At 38.0% G+C, this 20,936-nt stretch overlaps 1 pseudogene; it reads right to left on the bottom strand.

Moving 5' to 3' along the window:
- Positions 1-6,833: 6,833 nt before the first annotated feature.
- On the bottom strand, positions 6,834-10,337 carry LOC129036149 (uncharacterized; annotated as a pseudogene).
- Between the last annotated feature and the right edge of the window lie 10,599 nt (positions 10,338-20,936).

Below are 20,936 nucleotides of genomic sequence, written 5' to 3'. Positions count from 1 at the left end.
CCGTGTCCCTGAGGCAGGCGACTGCGCTACCCTGACCCCTCACACGGCCAGACAGGACCCGCTCCCAGTCCCGGAGCCTCTGTCGTTACTAGAACCTCACTTCCCGCCACATCCTGGGAGCCCGCGAACACCTGCCTGAAGGCACAGCTGGAACTTGCAGGGTTGTTCCCCAGGATGTCAGATTTGTTTGTGCGGGGATGGCGGGGGGACGCTGGGCCACCTGCACCTCACCCACCACCACTGCAGAGAGGAGGCACAGAGAGGAGGCAGTCAATCTCCAGAACCTACCCCTGGGAGACCCCGGAGCCTGCCACCCCGGGGGCCACCACGATGCGGCCAGGCCGAGCCACCCACTGGCGGTGGAGCAGTGCCGTCAGGCCCAGAGGGGAGAGCAGAGAGTGGCCCAGTGAGAACCTGGAGCCCCTGGTCCAGGCTGTGAGGAGGCATGGCCAGGGCTGCCTGCACGCTCCACCGAGTGGGTGAGAGCTCCGCCCTCCCAGGAACAGGATCCGGACATCACTGCACTCCGCACCCTTGGGAACCTGGGAAGGCCCCCCTTCCCCCAGACGCTCACGGGTGTCTGCTCCTGCTGCCTGGACTCTTCCCACTCCTGGTGCCTGCTCTGATTTCAGAGCGGGGTTGGGGTTGAGCCCAGGCGCTGTCACAGACTGGCTGGGTGTACGCATGCTCAGGGCAGCGCTGACATGCCAGCCCCTGCAGCCTCGGCCTTCTCCAGACTTTGGGCACTGGGTGGTGACGAGTGCAGGGGAAAATAAAGGGGGCCTGTGATGGAAGCTTGGCGCTTGCTTGCGGGTGCCCCTTGGCAAGAGCAGCCTGGACACCATGGATGGCAGTGGGAGGCAGACAGGCTCCTAGTTGAATGGGGCGGGCCTCTGGTGAAATCCTACCTTCAAGCCAGGGAAGGCGTGAAGCTGGGGGCTGGGCTGCCGGTTCCCCGGACCAGAGTGGTGACTTGTGGTGCTTTTCTTGTCCTGCCCATAGCCACCCATGGACCAATCTGTGTGCACTTCCTCCACTCTGAGGGCCATCAAAACCCTGGGCTCAGCTAGAGCTGAACAGACAACAGGAGGACCAGCTGCAGAGAGGAGCTACCCTCTCTGCTGGGAGCTGAACACTTGTCGGGACACCCTGTCTGTGGAAAGGAGCTTCCCCCTGTAGGTCTTCTCTGAGCTGTTCCATCACACAATAAAGCTCCTCTTCATCTTGCTCACCCTCTACTTGTCTGTGTACCTCATTCTTCCTGATTGCAGGACACGAACTTGGAACCCACTGAATGGTGAGGCTAAAAGAGCTGTAACACAAACAGGACTGAAACTTGCCCCTTGCTTGCTACTTTGCGAGCAAAGAAAATGAGAGGAGTTAAGGCCCTTTAGGAACCCAGACCTGGGAGCTCCCTGAGCCAGGGCTGTGACTCCGTCTTTGGGGTCCTACGGTTCCTGGCACTTCTAAGCTTCCAGGGAGCACCATGTTCCCCAGTGCCAGCTGTGGAAGCTGCTTCTTGTGTGCCTGGTCCTGCCACAGCCTCACAGAGAGCGAGCACCCATGCCAGCACCTGGAGCTGCCTGCCCCACTGCAGCAGCAAGCGTGTCTGGCTGTGCACAGTGGCTGAACCCCATGCTTGCTCACACACCTCTCGTTGCTCCATGTCTGTCTTGCCCTTGGCAAGTGTGGGATCCAGGCTGCGAGAGTGAGCTGAGCACAGCCTGCCATGTCAAGTGGGTAAAATGAGCCCAGTGGGCCTGAGCAAAACTTAGGCAAAGGTGCCACTGGCCACAGAGGTTTCCAGCCAGAAAAGCAACACCCCAAGGATCCTGTAACAATCTGGAAAAAGGCAAAGAGAAAAGACGTTAAGCTAAAAAATACCAGCACGAGGAAGAAATCAAAATGTCATAAATTCTACATTTTTATTGTCTTTATGTGAGGAAAATTATCCTTTCCTATTTGTATTGCCAGTGGTGCTGATGTCATTGAGAAGCTACCTAGGCCTCCCAAAAAATACATGTACCTTCTTGCCAGCTAGTATTACTGATTTAAAGATTTTATTTTTATTTTGTTCCTGTGCTCTCTTGTTGACTATTCAAATTTAAGTTAGGAAAAGGTAGCAGGGTGACCAACAGAGGCTTCTGTCATATGTTACTTAGAAGCAGCTAATCAGTTTAGAGGGAATATAGAGGAAAGCAAGGAAGAAAAGAGGGAAAAATAAACATACACACATGGTGTTATCTGTTGAGTTAGAACTATTTACTAAGGATAACCCTTAATTTGGCCATCCTATTGTTGTAGTAGGTAGTTAGGCAGACATGAGCAAGGGTAGGAGAGACACCCACTCCACACCAGGACTGTCAGGCAACCATCAGGTGATGGTCAGGTGTTAAACTGTCTGTGTAAAATAGTAATTGGTTGCAGGTGGCACCGGGGAAAGGCCGTTTCCCAAAACATAGAAAACACCTGAAGCTGGTGATCAGCTGCTTCCGGATAAAATCTCAGGAGTTGGTCAAGTGGGCTCAAGCATGCATACTGAGTCAAAATGACAGTTTAACTGGTATATGACCTTCCTCTAGGTACACTCCACCGATAAGAGAAAAATGCTTCAACTGGACATGTGTACAACTTCCGTAAACAGACTGCCCCTACATCCCCTCCCAAGTGCTGGCAGGCCACTGAGGTTGAAAATGCCAACATATCAAGCCCCAAGTCAAAGGTTAAACGGTGCATGTGAATCCCTGAAGTCTCTCGCTTGGCCCTTTTCCAAGTGTACTTTACTTCCTTTCATTTATGCTCTAAAACTTTTTAATAAACTTTCACTCCTGCTCTAAATCTTGCCTCAGTCTCTCTCTCTCTGCTTTATGCTTCTTGGTCAAATTTTTTCTTCTGAGGAGGCATGAATTGAGGTTTCTGCAGACCCATACCGATTTGCTGCTGCTAACACTATGAAGTAGTAAAGGAAGAAAGAAAAACTACATGTCATTATTGCAAAGAGCCAGAACACTGAATGAGGGACTGTAGAAGGAGGCCCTGGGAAATATAGACAGAGCAGAAACAAAGGATTTAGGAAAGCCTAAAAGGACAAAACTTTCAACTAGAGAAATAGCTTAAAATGTATGGGTCTGGAAAATCTCAATGCTAGAAACTGGTGAAATGTTTCAGTAATGTTCCTTTCTGCTAATTTGCCCTGGCATTTTCTGGTAGACACTGGTGCTACTTATTCCTCAGAAATGTCTTGCTTTTAATCTAATGAGAAACCAATATTGGTTTTTGGTATTTTAAGTAAGCCTTCCACTTTTTCCTTTATATTTTTTCTTTTTTTACTTCTACTCTGTGGATTTCATACAAATACTTTCTTCTAAATGAGGGACCTGCTTGCTTGCTTTCTCTTTATTCTCTTGTAAATCAGCTGGTGCGATATCTGCTGGGAAAATTGAAGGCTACCACATTCACTACTCCAGATGGAATGTTCATAGAACTCCTTGGGTAAAAAGGCATCTGATTTGGTTATTTTGTCTCTTCTGAAAGGAAAAGGCTTTGGTAGAGAGTGTCAGTCTCACACTGTTGGAAAAATACCCTCAATAAAAACAAATTGATGAACTACATTGGGCCCTGGGAAATAATACTTGTTTAGTATTATATGTAAAACCAATGAAAATAGCTTACTAAAACAATAAGCCATGGTTATGTGTAAGACAATATACTTTGCCAAGAGCTCAGTTAGAAAGAATGAAACAGTTATAAAAGAAATTGAAAACAAGGGATAAGCAGAAAGGCCACTTACCTATAATACTCCCTTATTTCCAGTTTTTTTAAGAAAAGAAGGCATATTTGATCAAGTGGTCACCGCTGAACCACTACATATATGGATTTGCAGAAGACCTTAGTGAAATAAATAGATGTGTTGGTCGGCTAAGTGCTATACTTTCTACCCCGCAACTATTCTAAATTTGTTACCATCATTTGCAAAGCTTTTCTCTGTAGTTAATCTATGTTTTGGATTCTTCACCCCCACCCTTGCCACCCCACTGATTTCTGTAGCGGATAACTCTAAAATCTTGTTGGATTTTCCTTAAAAAGGAATCTAGTGTTTAGGACAAAGGATTCATTAAAGGTTTCAAGGTTTTTTTTTTTTTAGTCATTTATAGGAAAACTTAGAGAAATTTGTCCCATGAAAGGGATTCACAATTATTCCATGCATAAATAATTTGCAGATGCCTAGGAAACCAAAGAGCAAAGTAAAACTGATTCATTGACATAATTCATTGCTTTACAGGGGAAAGAGTCCTCATTAGACAAATTATAACACTGCCAAAGTGCAGTAAAATATTTAGGGCATTTGTTGTCAGGTGAAAGCAGCAAAGCATTAAAATCTGAGTTAGCCAATTCAGAAAAAAGATGACAAACAAACACAAAAAAAAGCTTAGACAATTTTTGGGATGAGTAGGGTATTGTAGACTGTGAGTTTATTTTTTATATTAAATTTTCTTTTTTATAGTTTGATAAATTTGTTTTTTTTTTGCTTTATTGGGGTATAATTGACATAAAAATTATATGTATTTAATGTATACAATGTGTTGTTTTAACATATGTGTATATTATGAGATAACTATCACAATCAAGCTAATTAACGTATTTATCACCTCACATAGTTACATTTGTGTGAGGGTTGTGTGAAAACTTTAAGATCTACTCTTGCTAAAGTTCAAATATACAATACAGTATTATTAACTATCGTTACCATGCTGTACATTTTGTGAGATCTCCAGAATTCATTTATCCTGCAAAACTGAAATTTTGTGTCTTATGACCAATATCTCTCCATTCTCTGACACTCCACACCCTGGTAATTACCACTCTACTCTCTACATCGATGAGTTCCACTTTTTAGATCACGTGGTTTTTGTCTTTCTGTTTCTGGCTTATTTTACATAGCATAATGTTCTCCTGACCGATCCATGTTGCTGCAAATGAAAAGATTTTCTTCCTTTTTAGGGCTGAATAGTATTCCATTGTATGTGATTTTATATATATATATATATATATATATATATATTTTCATATAGATGTGTGAAGCAATGAATTATGTCAATGAATCATATATATATCATATATACATATATGATATATATATGTTGATGAATACTTAGATTGATTCCACATCTTGGCTGTTGTGACTAATGCTGCAATGAATGTGGGAGTACATATAACTCTTTGAGATACTGATGGCATTTCCTTTAGATATATATTAAAAAGTTGGATTGCTGGATAGTATGGTAGTTCTATTTTTGATGCTTTGAGAAGCTTTCATACTGTTTTTCATAATAACTGTCTCAGTTTTTGTGGAGTAGGTAAAACCACTAATGGAGCAGTTGATACTTGATAATTCTCCACATTCTCTGGACCAGTTACTTGGCTCTGAAAACTTTTGAACAACTGAAGTTGACTGTTGTCTCTTCCTCAGCTTTGGGAATTCCAAATTTTGAAACAAAATTACACTAGATTTTTCAAGAAAATAAAAGTCCTTCTAGTAAAATTTTAACTTAACAGCTGAGAGTAGGCTAGAGACCAGTGGTTTATTTTTTATTTGTAGATGTAGTGGCACTGGAATTGCTTGGATGCTTAAAAGATTGCAAACAGCAGTCACACTATTTTACAAAGATAGAACATTACCTTAGATAATTTAGCAATTTTCTTTAAAGTTCAGCACACCCAACATTTTTGAGTGTGCTCTGAAGTGTTTCCTTTTTCAAAAACTAGTTGCAAGACAGTTGTAAAGCCTCTCTCAATACACAAAATTCCTACATTTGTGACATCGAGCATACAGAATCATCAGGAGAAATTTTATTTTTATTGTAATCTAGTAATTATGAAACTGTAGACTCCTCTATTAGCTATTATATTTGTTTAACTATGGTCCTTCGGACAAGTAGAATGGATGAATCACACTCAACAAAACAAAACAAAACTCAATGGCTAAGCTTCAACAATCTATTGGGTTAAATGGCCTAGAGCTTTACCACTAGCCTTGTTAAAAAATTACACTAATTCTGCAAGTAAAACTAGTGTATTAGTCAGGGTTCTATTTGAGGGACAGAACTAATGGGATAAATATATCCTATTAATATATATACATAAATGGGAGTTTATTAAGTATTTACTTACATGGTTACAAGGTGCCACAATATGCTGTCTGCAAGCTGAGGACAAGGAGAGCCAGTCTGAGTCCCAAAACTGAAGAACTTGGAGTCTGATGTCCGAGGGCAGCAAGTATCCAGCACGGGAGAAAGATGTAGGCTGGAAGGCTAGGCCCGTCTCTTCTCTTCACGTTTTTCTGCCTTCTTTATATTCACTGGAAGCTCATTAGATGGTGCACATTCGATTAAGGGTGGGTCTGCCTTCTCCAGTCCACCGACTCAAATGTTGATCTCCTTTGGCAACACCCTCACAGACACACCCAGGATCAATGTTGCACCCTTCAATCCAATCACATTGACACTCAGTATTAACCATCACAAGTCCACTGCTTGTCAACCTGAATCCATACACATCTCCTGAGATCATACATCATCTTCAAATAAAGACAATAATAAGATCATAATAACACCTAACATAATATAGCTACCCTTTGACAACCAGAACTGCACCAATCCCCAACCCAAATGCTATTACATAAAGCTAACAATACTTAAATGCTGGTATGAACTCAATAAATCTTATTTCACACGATAAAGGAAAAGGTAATAAAATGAAGATATTTTCTTAGTACAAGTATATAAATGAACAAACACACCTTTAACAAAAAAAGGAGGAAATACCCTCGACAATTACAGTCCTTGTTCCTGCTGGTCACGTGGTCGTAGCTGGTATTGATGACTACTTTCTTCCACTACCCATTCTGTATCCCTCTTGCATTCAGCAAGCACCTCAGCAGGTTGTGGTTTTTCTCCTAGTGGAGTGACCCAAACCTTCGTTCCTGAAGGATCTGGTTCATTTGTAGTCCTGCCTAGATCGGGCTGTTGGAGTTTCCCATTGTCCTTAAACATAGGGCATGGGAATACTAAGAGATGCCTTAATGGATCTCCTGTATTTCATGCATACTCTTCCTTACTTCCATTGTGAACTAGTAGAGTGATTTAATCTTAATACTCCAAGTCAATCACCCCAGCCAACACTGTAACTCCCTTCTTAGCCTGTTGACTTATAGGTAAGAGGAGCCCAAAGTGTCCAGGTGGCAATCTTAACTTCCAGTTTAATGGAATCATTGTTGTGTCTCCTGGTGGCAGCCTTCCTCCCTCTGGAACTAAGAACTCTAGGCCAGCAGAATGTAATGTCACAGGAACAGGAAGCAAAAATTTTGCTGGTGGATCACTAGGGATGATGGTGGGTGGTACCACTTCCACTTCCATCACTTGATTCCTGGACCTGAGAATCCTGGCTGTGGGAGAAACAGTACAATATATGGGACAGTAATTCAGCCCATACATAGACTTCTGGAGAACTTTGTCCCAGCCCTGCAAAGTATTGTCACTGAGTAGGCATTGTAATTCTGACTTCAAAAGGCCATTCTACGATTCTATCAATCCAGCTGCTTCAGGATGATGGGGAACATGATAAGACCAGTGAATTCCATGAGCATGAGCCCACTGCTGCACATTTTTAACCATAAAGTGAATTCCTTTGTCAGAGGCAATGCTGTGTGGAATATCATGACGGTGGATAAGGCATTCCATGAGTCCATGGATGGCAGTCTTTGCAGAAACATTGTGAGCAGAATAGGCAAATCCATATCTGGAGTAAGTGTCTATTCCAGCGAGGACAAACTTCTGCCATTTCCATGATGAAAGAGGCCCGATATAATCAACCTGCCACCAAGAACCTGGCTGACAACCCCCAGGAATGGTGCCATATTGAGGGCTCAGTGTTGGTCTCTGCTGTTGGCAAACTGGGCACTCAACAGTGGCCGTAGCTAGGTCCACCATGGTAAGTCGAAGTCTATGTTACTGAGCCCATGCATAACCTCCATCCCTGCCACCATGGCCACTTTGTTCATGGGCCCATTGAGCAATGACGGGGGTGGCTGGGGAAAGAGACTGAATACTGTCCACAGAATAAGTCATCCTATCCACTTGATTATTAAACTCCTCTTCTGCTGAGGTTACCCGTTGTTGAAAACTCACATGGGATACAAATATCTTCACATTTTTTGACCACTCAGAGAGGCCCATCCACATACCTCTTCCCCAAATTTCTTTGTCACTAATTTTCCAATCATGCTTCGTCCAAGTCCCAGACCATCCAGCCAAACCATTGGCTACAGCCCATGAATCAGTATATAACTGCATATATGGCCATTTTTCCTTCCATGCAAATCTCATAACCAGGTGCTTTGCTCAAAGTTCCGCCCACTGGGAAGGTTTCCCTTCACCGCTTTCCTTCAGGGATGTCCTAGAAAGGAGCTGTAGTGCTACAGCTGTCCACTTTTAGGTGGTACCTGCATATCGTGCAGACCCATCTGTGAAACCAGGTCTTAGTCTTATCTTCCTTCTGTCTACTGACCATAGGGAACTCCCCATGAGGACATCAGTGCAGGCTGGGGCAGAGAAGGCAGGGTGGCAGGTGTGGAGACCACGGGCATTTGAGCCACTTCCTTGTGTAGCTTACTTTTGCCTTCAGGACAAGTTCAAGCCCAATCACGTATATACCACTTCCATCTGATGGTGAAATGCTGCTGTGCATGACCCACTTTGTGACTAGATAGGTCAGAAAGCACCCAGTTCATGGTAGGCAGTTCAGGTTGCATGGTGACTTGATGACCCATAGTCAAACATTCAGTTTCCACCAAAGCCCAGTAACAGGTCAACAGTTGTCTCTCAAAAAGAAAGTAGTCATCTGAAGAAGATGGCATGGCCTTGCTCGAAAATCCTAGAGGCCTCTGCTATGATTCATCTATGGGAACCTGCCAAAGTCTCCAAACAGCATCTCTATCTGCCACCAACACCTCAAGCATCATTGTATCTGTTGCGTCATATGGCCCAAGTGGCACAGCAACGTGCACAGCAGTGTGGACCTGTTGCAGAGCCTTCTACTGTTCTGGATCCCAATCAAAACTGGAAGCCTTTCAGGTCATTCAATAAATGTTCAGGGTAAGACACCCAAAGAAGAATGTTTGCTTCCAAAATCCAAATAGACCCACCAGGTGTTGTGCCTCTTTCTTGGTTACGGGAGCTGCCAAATAAAGCAACTTATCCTTCACCTTAGAATGAATATCTCGAAGGGCCGCACACCACTAGACCCCTAGAAATTTTATTGAAGTAGAAAGTCCCTGAATTTTAGTCATATTTATTTCCCATCTTCTGGCACACAAATGTCTCACTAATATGGCCAGTGTGTTTGCTACTTCTTGCTCACTGGATCCAATCAGCATAATATTATCAATATAATGGAACAGTGTGATATCTTCCAGAAGCAAAAAACGATCAAGGTCTCTCTGAATAAAATTATGACACAAAGTCGGAGAGTCGATATACTCCTGAGGTAGGACAGTAAAGGCATATTGCTGGCCTTGCCAGCTGAAGGCAGATTGCTTCTGGTGGGCCTTATGGACAGGAATGGAGAAAAAGGCATTTGCCAAGTCAATGGCTGCATACCAGATACCAGGAAACATGCTGATTTGTTCACGCAATGAAACAACATCTGGCACAGCAGCTGCAATTGGAGTCACTACTTGGATAAGCTTACAATAATCCACTGTCATTCTCAGGATCCATCTGTCTTCTGCACAGACCAAATGGGAGAGCTGAATGGGGATGTGGTGGGAATCACCAGCCCTTTGTCTCTCAAGTCCTTGATGGTGGCACAAATCTCCACGATCCCTCCAGGGATGCAATGTTGTTTTTGATTTACTATTTTTCTAGGTAGAGGCAGCTGTAATGGCCTCCATTTGGCCTTTCCCACCATAATAACCCTCACCTTACCTTTCAGAAAGCCAATGTGGGGGTTCTGCCAGCTGCTAAGTATGTGTATGCCAATTATGCATTCTGGCACTGGGGAAATGACCACAGGATGTGTCCAGGGACCTACTGGACTCACTGACCCACTGTAAGTCAGACATGAGCTAAAACTCCATTAATTACCTGACCTCCATAAGCCCCTACTGTAACTGCAGTACCACAATGACATCTTGTTTCCCCTGGAATCAATGTCAGCTCAGAGCCAGTGTCCAGTATTCCCCAAAATGCCTGATCATTTCCCTTTTCCAAGTGCACAGTTACCCTGGGAAAAGTCCGGAGGTTTCCTTGGGGAAGGACAGGAGAAAGATTCACTGCATAAATTGTTGGTAATGTAGTGGGGTCCTTCCTCAATGGGTTATATATACATATATGACCCAGCAGATACAACAATGCTTGAGGTGTTTGTGGCAGATAGATATAGATATATATGCCCATCTCATCTCTTCACATTTTTCTGCCTGCTTTATATTCATTGGCGGCTGATTAGATGGTGCCCACCTGATTAAGGGGTGGCTTTGCCTTCCCAGCCCATAGACTCAAATGTTAATCTCCTTTGGCAACACCCTCACAGACACACCCAGGATCAATATTGCATCCTTCAATCCAATCAAGTTGGCACTTAGTATTAACCATCACAACTAGTATTATTCTCTTTGAATGTATGCTTGACAGGACTATGAACTTGTGTTTGAGACCCTGTCCTATGCCTAATTTAACTGACTTCTCTCATAATCATGCCCTCTCTCTATGTGTGTTTATATATATGTAGATAGATAGATAGATAGATAGATAGATAGATAGATAGATGATAGATAGATAGAGTGTAAGGGGATGAGTGAATAATACTCACTCATCCCCTTGCATTGACATGCCCAATATGTAATTAGAACATCTCTCTTTTCTAGAAAATCGAAGACACAAAGTCATAAGTACCTGAGAGGAAAGATAAGCTGTCAACATACTGAAAGGAAGACTTTCAAGTACCACTGATCATTCATAGAGCTACAAAAGTAAAGTAAGTGTCCTGCTGTATCCATGCTTCCTATGTAAAGCCAGTACCTCAGGACAACTGGACTGTGGCTTCCACAAGTCAATGAAACTTAAGTTTTCGAGAGTATGACACTGGTACTGAACTCAATGGAAAGGAGATAGTCTAGAGAACTTACTACCACTCTCATATTTTGCCTTGTTCTCCTATCCACAGCAATGAGTACTTCAAATACTTTAAGAATCTTATTTTATTTGAAAACAAACATATTATTTGTTAGGGTACTTTTTCTTACAGTACTCCCAGTAATGGTTCCCAGACTTAAGTGAACCTCTAGGTACTGAGACTATGACTGCACCAGAAAAGGTAGAATGATGAAGAAAAGAGAAACTTCTGATTAATAGGTCAACAGATATCTGGCATTTACAGATAGAGGCTGCAAAAGACAGTTACAATGTCATTCAATTAACTTTGGGTTGTAAATTTATTCTAAGAAAAGCATGAATAGATAAACAAAGATGGAAGTCCTTATTTTTCATGAAAATGTAATTGACTATTATAATCATGTAGCTATTGATTTAACCCAATGTGAGAAATGACCCATGGTTTGTGCTTGTCCTAAAGACTTAAAGCCATTAAAGCCATGTACATTAAATATTGGAAGTTCAATCTGTACACTTCAATGTGTCCCTATAATACAATTTGTTGTTAGGTAATGGGCATAGATATCTGTGTTTCACATCTGGGAAAAAATATTTGGAGAAATAGAATAATTGCCAAAGGATCTATATTTTTGTGTAAATGTAATGTTACATGTATGACTAGTAAAACTCATTGGACTTCACAAGAAAAACATTAAGTTGAAAATTTTAGTTTATCGAGCTTCACAGTTAAGCCACTCCTTATGTCTGAAATGAATAAAATTTCATGGGGTACAATGAAATAATTTACAAACACTGTGGTTAATTATTTGACTGTACAAACAATAAAGACATCACAACAGTTTGTGCAATTCATGTACAGTAAAGGAGAGATTTTTACACATTGCTAAATAAGAATCTGCTTTAACAATTCATCATTGGTATGATATATTTAAAGTTAATCACCCCAGGCAAGTATTGTACTAGGTTTTTAGACACATCATCCTGTTGTAATTCTGATTATTACTTAATTTTGTATTTTATTAGGGACTTGCTAGATATTTGGTAGCTGCAAACTACTCTGGGAAAGAGACAACTATCAAATTCGTGTAAAGACACTGTGGCATTGAACTTCCAATGGAGATCGTGAAAAAGTTGTAGTGTTACTATCACATAATAACAAAAGGGAGACATTGTAAGATTAAGTACAAATCTAAAAAAAAAATTACATATTTTAGTTTTCCTAGTATCAAAAATTAAAAACCTTCCTTTGTTTTTTTTTCATTTCTTTAAAAAAATGTATTTGTAAATTATTTCTGTATATATTTTCAAGTTATACAATTTTTAAAAAAGAAAATTGGGCCTATTGTCAGTTTTGTGTGCCAGAGTGTCTTTCTTGAAGGTCTTGGAGCCTTCCATTTGAAATGTGAACATCAGAAAGGGTGGCAGCTGACCCTAATCTGCTCTCTGCGGGAGGTTAGCCTATGCACTTGGCACCAAGTTTTAATTTCTGCTTATAAAAAAGATACAGTAAATAAATATGCCTGCAAAAATAAATGTAGTTTCTGAAGCTGAAAATAGTAAAAATGGTGAAAATTCATTTCAAAGCATTGACATGTTTACAGAAATAAAACCTATGGTACCATATATTCCTTCTTAACATGCCCCACCTGATTACTCATAATTAGACTCACTTACTACTGGATTTTCCTTATAGTCAGTAAAGTCTCAATAACATTTTATTCCTGATCTTGGTGAAACATATCATCACAGTGCCTTTCTGTGAATTAGTTTATATTGTACAATTGGATAATTTTTAAAAAATATTAGTTATCTGTATCAATAATATACTTTATATATCCTGTAAACTATTGTTTCTGGTAAGTATTTTCAAGTATCTTGGGGGGGGGAAGAATCTAATTTTGTTAAGTTCACCACAATACGATGATTTATCAAATTTCCAACTTTTTCAAAACATTGCTTCAAAGGATTTAAGACAACATCAGTAGTGCTATTTTTTTGGCTCACATTTTAGTTAATCCCTATAGTATATAATAAAATATTATATTATGTTAATATGAAAATATGGTGTAACCAGAAAAAACAAGTGAATATCTTATTTATGTAATTTAGTTCCTGGACAGCTTATAAAATTATTATGTATTTAATAGTAAGTTTTCTTCATGTACTTCTAAATATACCCAATTAAAAAGGAGTTTACAACTTTTGCCTGGAAGACTTGTCATTGTGCAAAATATTGTGTCTATAACATCTTTTATATAACTGCAAAGTTTACATATCTTTTAGTTTCCAGAAAACTAGACATTAAATTCCACTAGATATTAATTTTTGTGGCCCTACATCAATTAACCACTATTTTTTCTGAGTTACTACTTAATAGATACTATCGGTATTTCTTTTGCGTATAAAAATTTGAGACAGTAAGAGGAGATCGATTGAAACAATTGAGTTATGAAAGAATAAACTGTTCATTACTACAGCCATTCTCTGTCTCTTTTCACCTGTACCTTTCAGAATTAATATACAGTATAGGAGTTTTTATATTGTCATTTGTGAAAGAGTTATAAATATAAGTTTCTTGAAAGCATATATTTAAAAGGAGTTAAATGGAAAATTTTTGAATACAAAGTTTATACCAATAAAATTTTGCTAAATTTTGAGTAGCTAAAGGGACTGACTTCCTTGGAAAACAAAATAAAACAGCAGTTTGTTAAATTATCTCAGTGAAAATTTGCAATAATAGTTTACAGTTTTAATTATCTGAGTTGGTACTCTTTCCTTGTTGCTGAGAGAATTAAACAATTTAAAAATAGTTTAATTTTCATTTTGCTAAGAATAGTATATTTAGAGGGGGGATGAATAATGCAATTTTCAAACTAGAAAACTCAGTGACACAGATTTAAAATGTCAATTTGAAAAAAATTATAATATTGTGCAGCATTAGTCATATTATATATAATAAGATTTTACTTTGAGTTCTCACTTCTAAATAACTCCACTCAGTTTCTTCTAATCCCAGGATAACCAGAACAGTAAAGATAGGCATAACGTTGAAGGATACACTGTCTGATTCTGGAGGAAAAAAATGATATATTCTATAATCTGTGCCACTATCCGATATGCAGTAGCAGTGTCTTTTTGGAATTTGGAATTTAGAGATAATTTAAAGGTAAATGGGACGAATCCGTTTTAGAGAATTATAGGAGTTCCCCTCTCTTTCTCCCTCCTACCCCATTGCAATTTCCCTAGCTCTGTATTAGTCTGTTCTCACACTGCTATGTAGAACTACCTGGGACTGGGTAATTTATGAAGGAAAGAGGTTTAATTGACTCACAATTCCACATGTTTAACGGGAAATATGACTGGGCAGCCTCCAGAAACTTACAACCATGGAGGAAGGCGAAGGGGAAAACAAGGACCTTCTTCACATGGTGGCAGGAGAGAGAGAGAGAACGAAGGAGGATGTACCACACACTTTTAAACCATCAGTTCTTGTGCAAACTCACTTTCTATCATGAGAACAGAACATAGAAAATTTGACCCCATGATCCATTCACCTCCCACTAGGAATTATAATTCAAAATCTTCCTCCCCTAATACTAAAAATTATAATTCAACATGAGATTTGGGTGGGGACACAGAGACAAACCACATCAAGTACGATGGATTCCAGGACATGAATAGGTGTTCTTTCAACTGTGCTTTATTTTGAGTCTTAGATTAATATAACTGCTTAAGTTCTGTTTCCACTCAGATTTGTCAAAAACTCTTTGATGATTACAGTGACTTTATGTGGCATTATATTGAAAATGAAGAATTGGAAGCAAATAGATAGAGGCTTGGCATCGTAAGTGCAAATGATATGCCTAAAAGTGAAAATAAACATGGCCATTATTCTTAGTAAGGATTGCAGGAGAGTTATTTTTACTATTCTATGAGACCACAGATGTGGAAGAAATATATTCTATCTCAGAGCCATAGAAGCTTGAGAGAAGAGAGCCAATGATATGAACCCGGAGAACACACTTATTGAACAGACATTCAAAGCAACAGAATTAGAAAATAAAAATGTAGTTAGAGAGTGAGACTCCCTGGCCATAGAATATGAGAAACAAAAAAAGAAGTCAGAAAGTCAAGACCTTTCTGGAGAAAATTATTAGCCGAAGAGGTTGATGCCATTAAAGATCAAGTGCTCCAATGGGCCTTTGATATTCCTTTTTGTAATGTGGAAGATTTCCCATGTGTGTTTGTGTGTGAACATGTGTGCATACACACGTGTGTGAATCCAGTAAATACTGTATATAATAGCAAAAATTGAATTAGTTTTCAAAAATTTCAGTTATTTCTGTGCTGATGCTTTTTTTGAAAGAAAAATTGTTAGCTTAGTTTTAATAATACTAGTTGTTTAAATTACTCTATGCTTTTATATGAACTTTGTAGCTGTGTGGAAAGAAAGAAATGAAATACATTTTCAAATTAAGAATGCGGTACTCCACCTTTATCCACAGTTTTGCGGTTACCCATGGTCAAGCGTGGTGCAAAAATAAATCAGCACAGTACAAGATATTTTGAGAGAAAGACTATATGAACACAAATACTATTATAGGCTATTGTTACTTTGTTCTATTTTATTATTAGTTATTGTAAATATCTTAATGTTCCTAATTTATCAATTAAACTTTATTATAGGTATGTATTTATAGGAAAAATCACGATATACATAGTTTTGTACTCCCCATGGCTTCAAGCATCCACTGGTGATCTTGGAATGTATCCTTCATGGATAAGGGGAAACTACTTTAATCTTACCAGAACTGCTAGCCTCTGGATACCATGAATGCTGTTATTTTTTATTTTTCTTTAAACTCTTGTTTTAGGTTAACCGTACATGTGTAAGTTTGTTATATAGGTAAATTGCATGTCACAGGAATTTGGTATACAGATTATTTCATCACCCAGCTAATAAGCACAGTACCTAACAGGTAGTGTTTTGATCCTCCCCCTCCACTCCCCCTCCTCTCAAGTGGAGGGTTCCTGCCTCCATTATCTCATTCTTTTTTATGGCTGAGCAGTATTCCATGGTGGATATGTACTATGTTTTCTTTATCTAGTCTACCATTGATGGGCATTTAGGTTGATTCCATGATTGCTATGGTGAATAGTGCTGCAATGAACATATGTGTGCATATGTCTTTATGGCAGAACAATTGATACTATTTTGGGTCTATACCCAATAATGGGATTTCTAGGTCGAATGGTAGTTCTGTTTTTAGTTCTTTGAGAAATTGCCACACTGCTCCCCACAATGGCTAAACTAATTTACATTCCCACCAGCAGTGAATAAGTGTTCTCTTTTCTCCAAAACCTTGCCAGCATCTGTTATTTTTTGACTTGTTAATAATAGGCATCCATAAATTCTTTTCAATGGCCTCATTGTTTTATCACATTGTCTTGAAGATTAGAGGTTTTCTATAGAAGCACTGATTTGATGGCCGGGCTTATTTCATATCCTCTCCCTTGCATTTCCTGGGGCAGTGAAGGGAAGTATCTTGGTTCTTCATATTTTGTATTAATCTGTGAGACACTGTTTCATTAAGAAATTACAAGATGGGAAGCATGTTTAAATATTAAGGCAAAAAAAGTAAACAAAATATAAATGCATTTAAATCAAGTACCTGAACATTATAATCAAATGGTGTTAGGTAATGTATTTATTTCACTTTTCTTATCTGTAAAATAATGACTGGATTAGTGTTTTTACCCATGACCATTATAAGGAATATGCGACATAACCAATGACCAATGCCCATTTTCATGTGTTAAATGTCACTGTTATTTTGTTCTGGCTTTAAAAAGAAATATTCCAATATAGATATAATCCATCCTATTTAGAGATAAAGAATCTGAGGCTTAGAATGTTAAAATGTTGCCTAAGCAAGGTCTTATTTAATAGTAGAAATTAAATTTCTTCCTGGAGAAACAAGAGGAAATACATAATTCTGTGAATTTTTAGAAGAGGTAAAATATAAAAAGGGACCTACTTTGATAGTAAATGTGGATACATGATATAAATTCAAATAAATGCTCTAATTCTAACTCTTTAAAGTACTAGATATGACACTATATTGCCACATTTGATTTATCAATTTCTTGTCCATATCCCCAACTAAATTTTGAACACCTACATAATTGAAATCATGTGTATTTCAATTACTTTCCAAATATAGGGTCTTTAGCAAGAAGCTAATTTGCAGTGCTCAACATATATTTTATTTAATAATATAATTAACTAAGGGACTTATAAACGTAAATTCCTACAGAATAGTTACAAATAGATGATGTAGGTTAACAGAATATTTGACATCTAATTTGCTTAATGGAGCAAAGTGCCTGCTTCTTAGTTATATTCATTGCCAGGATGGATTAAGCATATACAGACATGCTACATATTTCCATGTAAAATGAAGAGTGAAAACTGCTATATAGAGATAAGAAAGGGACATTTGCAGCAAGTCTGTCTATTATGGAGCTTGCATCTGTTGATCCCGCTGAGTTCATAATGCTAAAAGGACTCCTTTCCTGCTGAGTGCACAGTGTTTGGTGTATGCATGACTGGGCTTTCTGAGTAAGTGTAGCATCCTACAGTAGTGAGTCATGGAGATGCCAAGAGGCCTTGATCTTCAATGATTCATATTGCACACAAGGGAAAATTGCTCCAGCTTATTACTTTATTTATTGTTTATCCAGACTCTCATTATTTTATGAATACATGCCAACAAAAACAAATATATAAAAGTTATTATTTTGAAATTACAAGCAAGAACTGTTTTTGTCAATTTATTTTATATTTTATATTGTAGTTTTAGTGCTGTTTCTTGGAGGAAAAAACTATACAACTTTAGTTTTCAGCCTTTTGAGATTTTTGAGAATCAAGAAAATTTTGAAGTACTTTATTTTCAAATTTATTTCTTTTTAAAATGGACACATAAAATTGTATGTATTTATTGTGTGCCATGTAATATTTTAAATACATATACATTGTGGAATGGTTAAATCTCGCTAATTTACCTATGCTTTACTTCACATAGTTATCAATTTTGTGATAAGAAACTTAACATGCATTATATTAGCATTTTTCAATAATATATTGTCATTATCTATATTCATCATCCCGTACAACATTTATTCCTTCTATCTAATTATTTATCCTTTGACCAACATTATCCCAACTGTTCCTCTCCACTGAATACCCAGGGACTATTGGAAGCCACCATTCTACTCCCTACTTCCAAGGATCAACTATTTAAGATTCCACACGTGAGTGAGATTATGTGGTATTAGTCTTTCTGTCTCTGGCTTATTTCATTTGATATAATATCCTCCAGGCTCATTCATGTTGTCACAAATGACAGAATTTATTTTTTATGGCTGAATAGTATTCCATTGTGTGTGTGTGTGTGTGTGTGTGTGTGTGTGAATTATATTTTCTTTATTCATTCATCCATTGATGGACACATAAATTAATTCAGTATCTTGGCTATTGTAAGTAGTTCTGCAGTAAACATAATAGTGTATGTCTTTGATGTTCTGATTTCTTATTTTTGGATATTTGCCCAACAGTGGCATTGCTGGATCATAAGGTAATTCCATTTTTGATTTTTTGAGAAATCTTCATACTGTTTTCCACTATGAGTGTAGTAATTTACATTCCTACCAACAGTTTGCAAGGGTCCCCTTCTCTCCACATCTTCATCAATATTTGTTATCTTTTGTCTTTTTGATAATAGTCATTCTAATAAGAATGATTTGACATTGTGGCTTTGATTTGCATTTTTCTGATGATTAGTGAAGTTAAGCAATTTTTCTTATATCTGTTAGCCATTTTTTGTATTTTGGAAAATGTGTATTCAAATGTCTTGTTCATCTTTTAATCAAGTTATTTGTTTTCTTGCTATTGAGTTGTTTGCATTCCTTATATATTTTGGAATGTACACCTTAATAGATATGTGCAAATATTAACAATATTAATAGATAATATAGATAGTAGATAATATTACTGGATAATGTGCAAATGTTTTCTCCCATTCTGTAAGCTGTCTCCTCATTCTGTTCATTGTTACCTTTGCTGTGCAGAAGCCTTTTAGTTTGATTGAATTTCACTTGTCTATCTTTGCTTTCATTGCTGTGTTTTTGAGATTAAATCCAAAAAATTAATTCCCAGGCCAACGTCATGGAGCTTTTCCCGTTTTCTTCTAGTAGTTCCACAGTTTTACACTTCAGTCAGTCTTTAATCCATTTGGGGTTTATTTTTAAATACGATGAGAGATAAGAGTCTAATTTCTTTCTTCTACATGTGCATATCCAGTTTTCCCAGCAGCATTTATTGAAATCTATCTTTTCTCCATTGTATGTTCTTTGCACCTTTGTCAAAAATCAGTTGTCTGTAAAGGCTTAGACTTATTTATGTTCTTTCCATTCTGTTCCAGTGGCTTATGTGTATGTTTTAATGCCAGTACCATGTTGCTTTGGTTACTGTAACTTCATAGTATATTTTTAAGTCAGGTAGTGTGATACCTCCAGCTTTGTTGATTTTGCTTATGATTGCTTTGGCTGTTTAGTCTTTTGTGGTTCCATATACATTTTAGGATTACTTTTTTCATTTCTGAGAAGAATGACATTAGTATTTTGTTAGTGATCGCATTGAATCTGTAGATTTCTTTGAGTAGTATGGATATTTTAACAACATTAAGTCTTTCAATCAATAAACACAATATATCATCACTTATTTGTGTTTTTTTCATTTTTCTCATAAATAGTATAGAGTTTTCATTGTAGAGATATTTCACCTCAGTGTTTAAATTTATTTTTAAGCTTTTTTGTAGCTATTGTAAATGAGATTGTTTATTTGATATTTTTTCAGGGAGTTCATGTTAGCGCATAGAAACACTATTGATTTCCATTATGTTGATTTGTATCCTGAAACTTTACTGAATTTGCTTGTTAGTTCTAATAGTTTTCTGGTGGGGTCTTTAGAGTTTTCTGTATATATTAATAAGATCATGTTGTATGCACACAGAGACATTTTAACTTCTTCGTTTCCAATTTGGATGCCTTTTCTTTCTTTCTCTTGCCTGATTGCTCTGGCTAGAACTTTCAGTACTATGTTGAATGGAACTGATGAAAGTGGGCTTCCTTGTTTTTTTCCCAGATATTTGAGAAAAAGCTTTCAATCTTTCCCCATTTGGTACAATGTTGGCTGTGGATTTGTTATATATGGACTTTACTGTATTGATGTACGTTCCTTCAATACTGAATTTGTTGAGAGTTTTTATCATGAAGGAATATTGAATTTTCAAATGCTTTTTCTGTATCTATTGAAATGATCATATAGCATTTGTTAATGGTTCTGTTACTGTGATGTATCATGTTTATTGATTTGATTGTGTTGAACCACTTTTGCATCTCTGGGATGAATCCCACTTGATCCTGGTGAAGTAAATTTTAATATGCTGTGGAATTTGGTTTGCGAGTATTTTGCTGAGAATTATTCCGTCTATGTTCATCAGGGACATTGCAGGGATATTTTCCAGTAATTTCCTCCTTTTAGTTGTGTCCTTGCCGAATTTTGGTATCATGGTAATGCTAGAATAATAAAATGAATCTGGAAGTATTCCTTTCTCTTTAATATTTAGGAAGAGTTTTATACGAATTTTTATTAGTTCTTTAAATACTTAGTAGAATTCAACAGCAAAGACATCCAGTCTTAGC

Source organism: Pongo pygmaeus, chromosome 4 (genome assembly GCF_028885625.2).
Source record: "Pongo pygmaeus isolate AG05252 chromosome 4, NHGRI_mPonPyg2-v2.0_pri, whole genome shotgun sequence".
Classification (NCBI taxonomy): domain Eukaryota; kingdom Metazoa; phylum Chordata; class Mammalia; order Primates; family Hominidae; genus Pongo; species Pongo pygmaeus.
The sequence above is the reverse complement of the archived record's forward strand: the minus strand, read 5'-3'. Positions and strand labels throughout refer to the sequence as shown.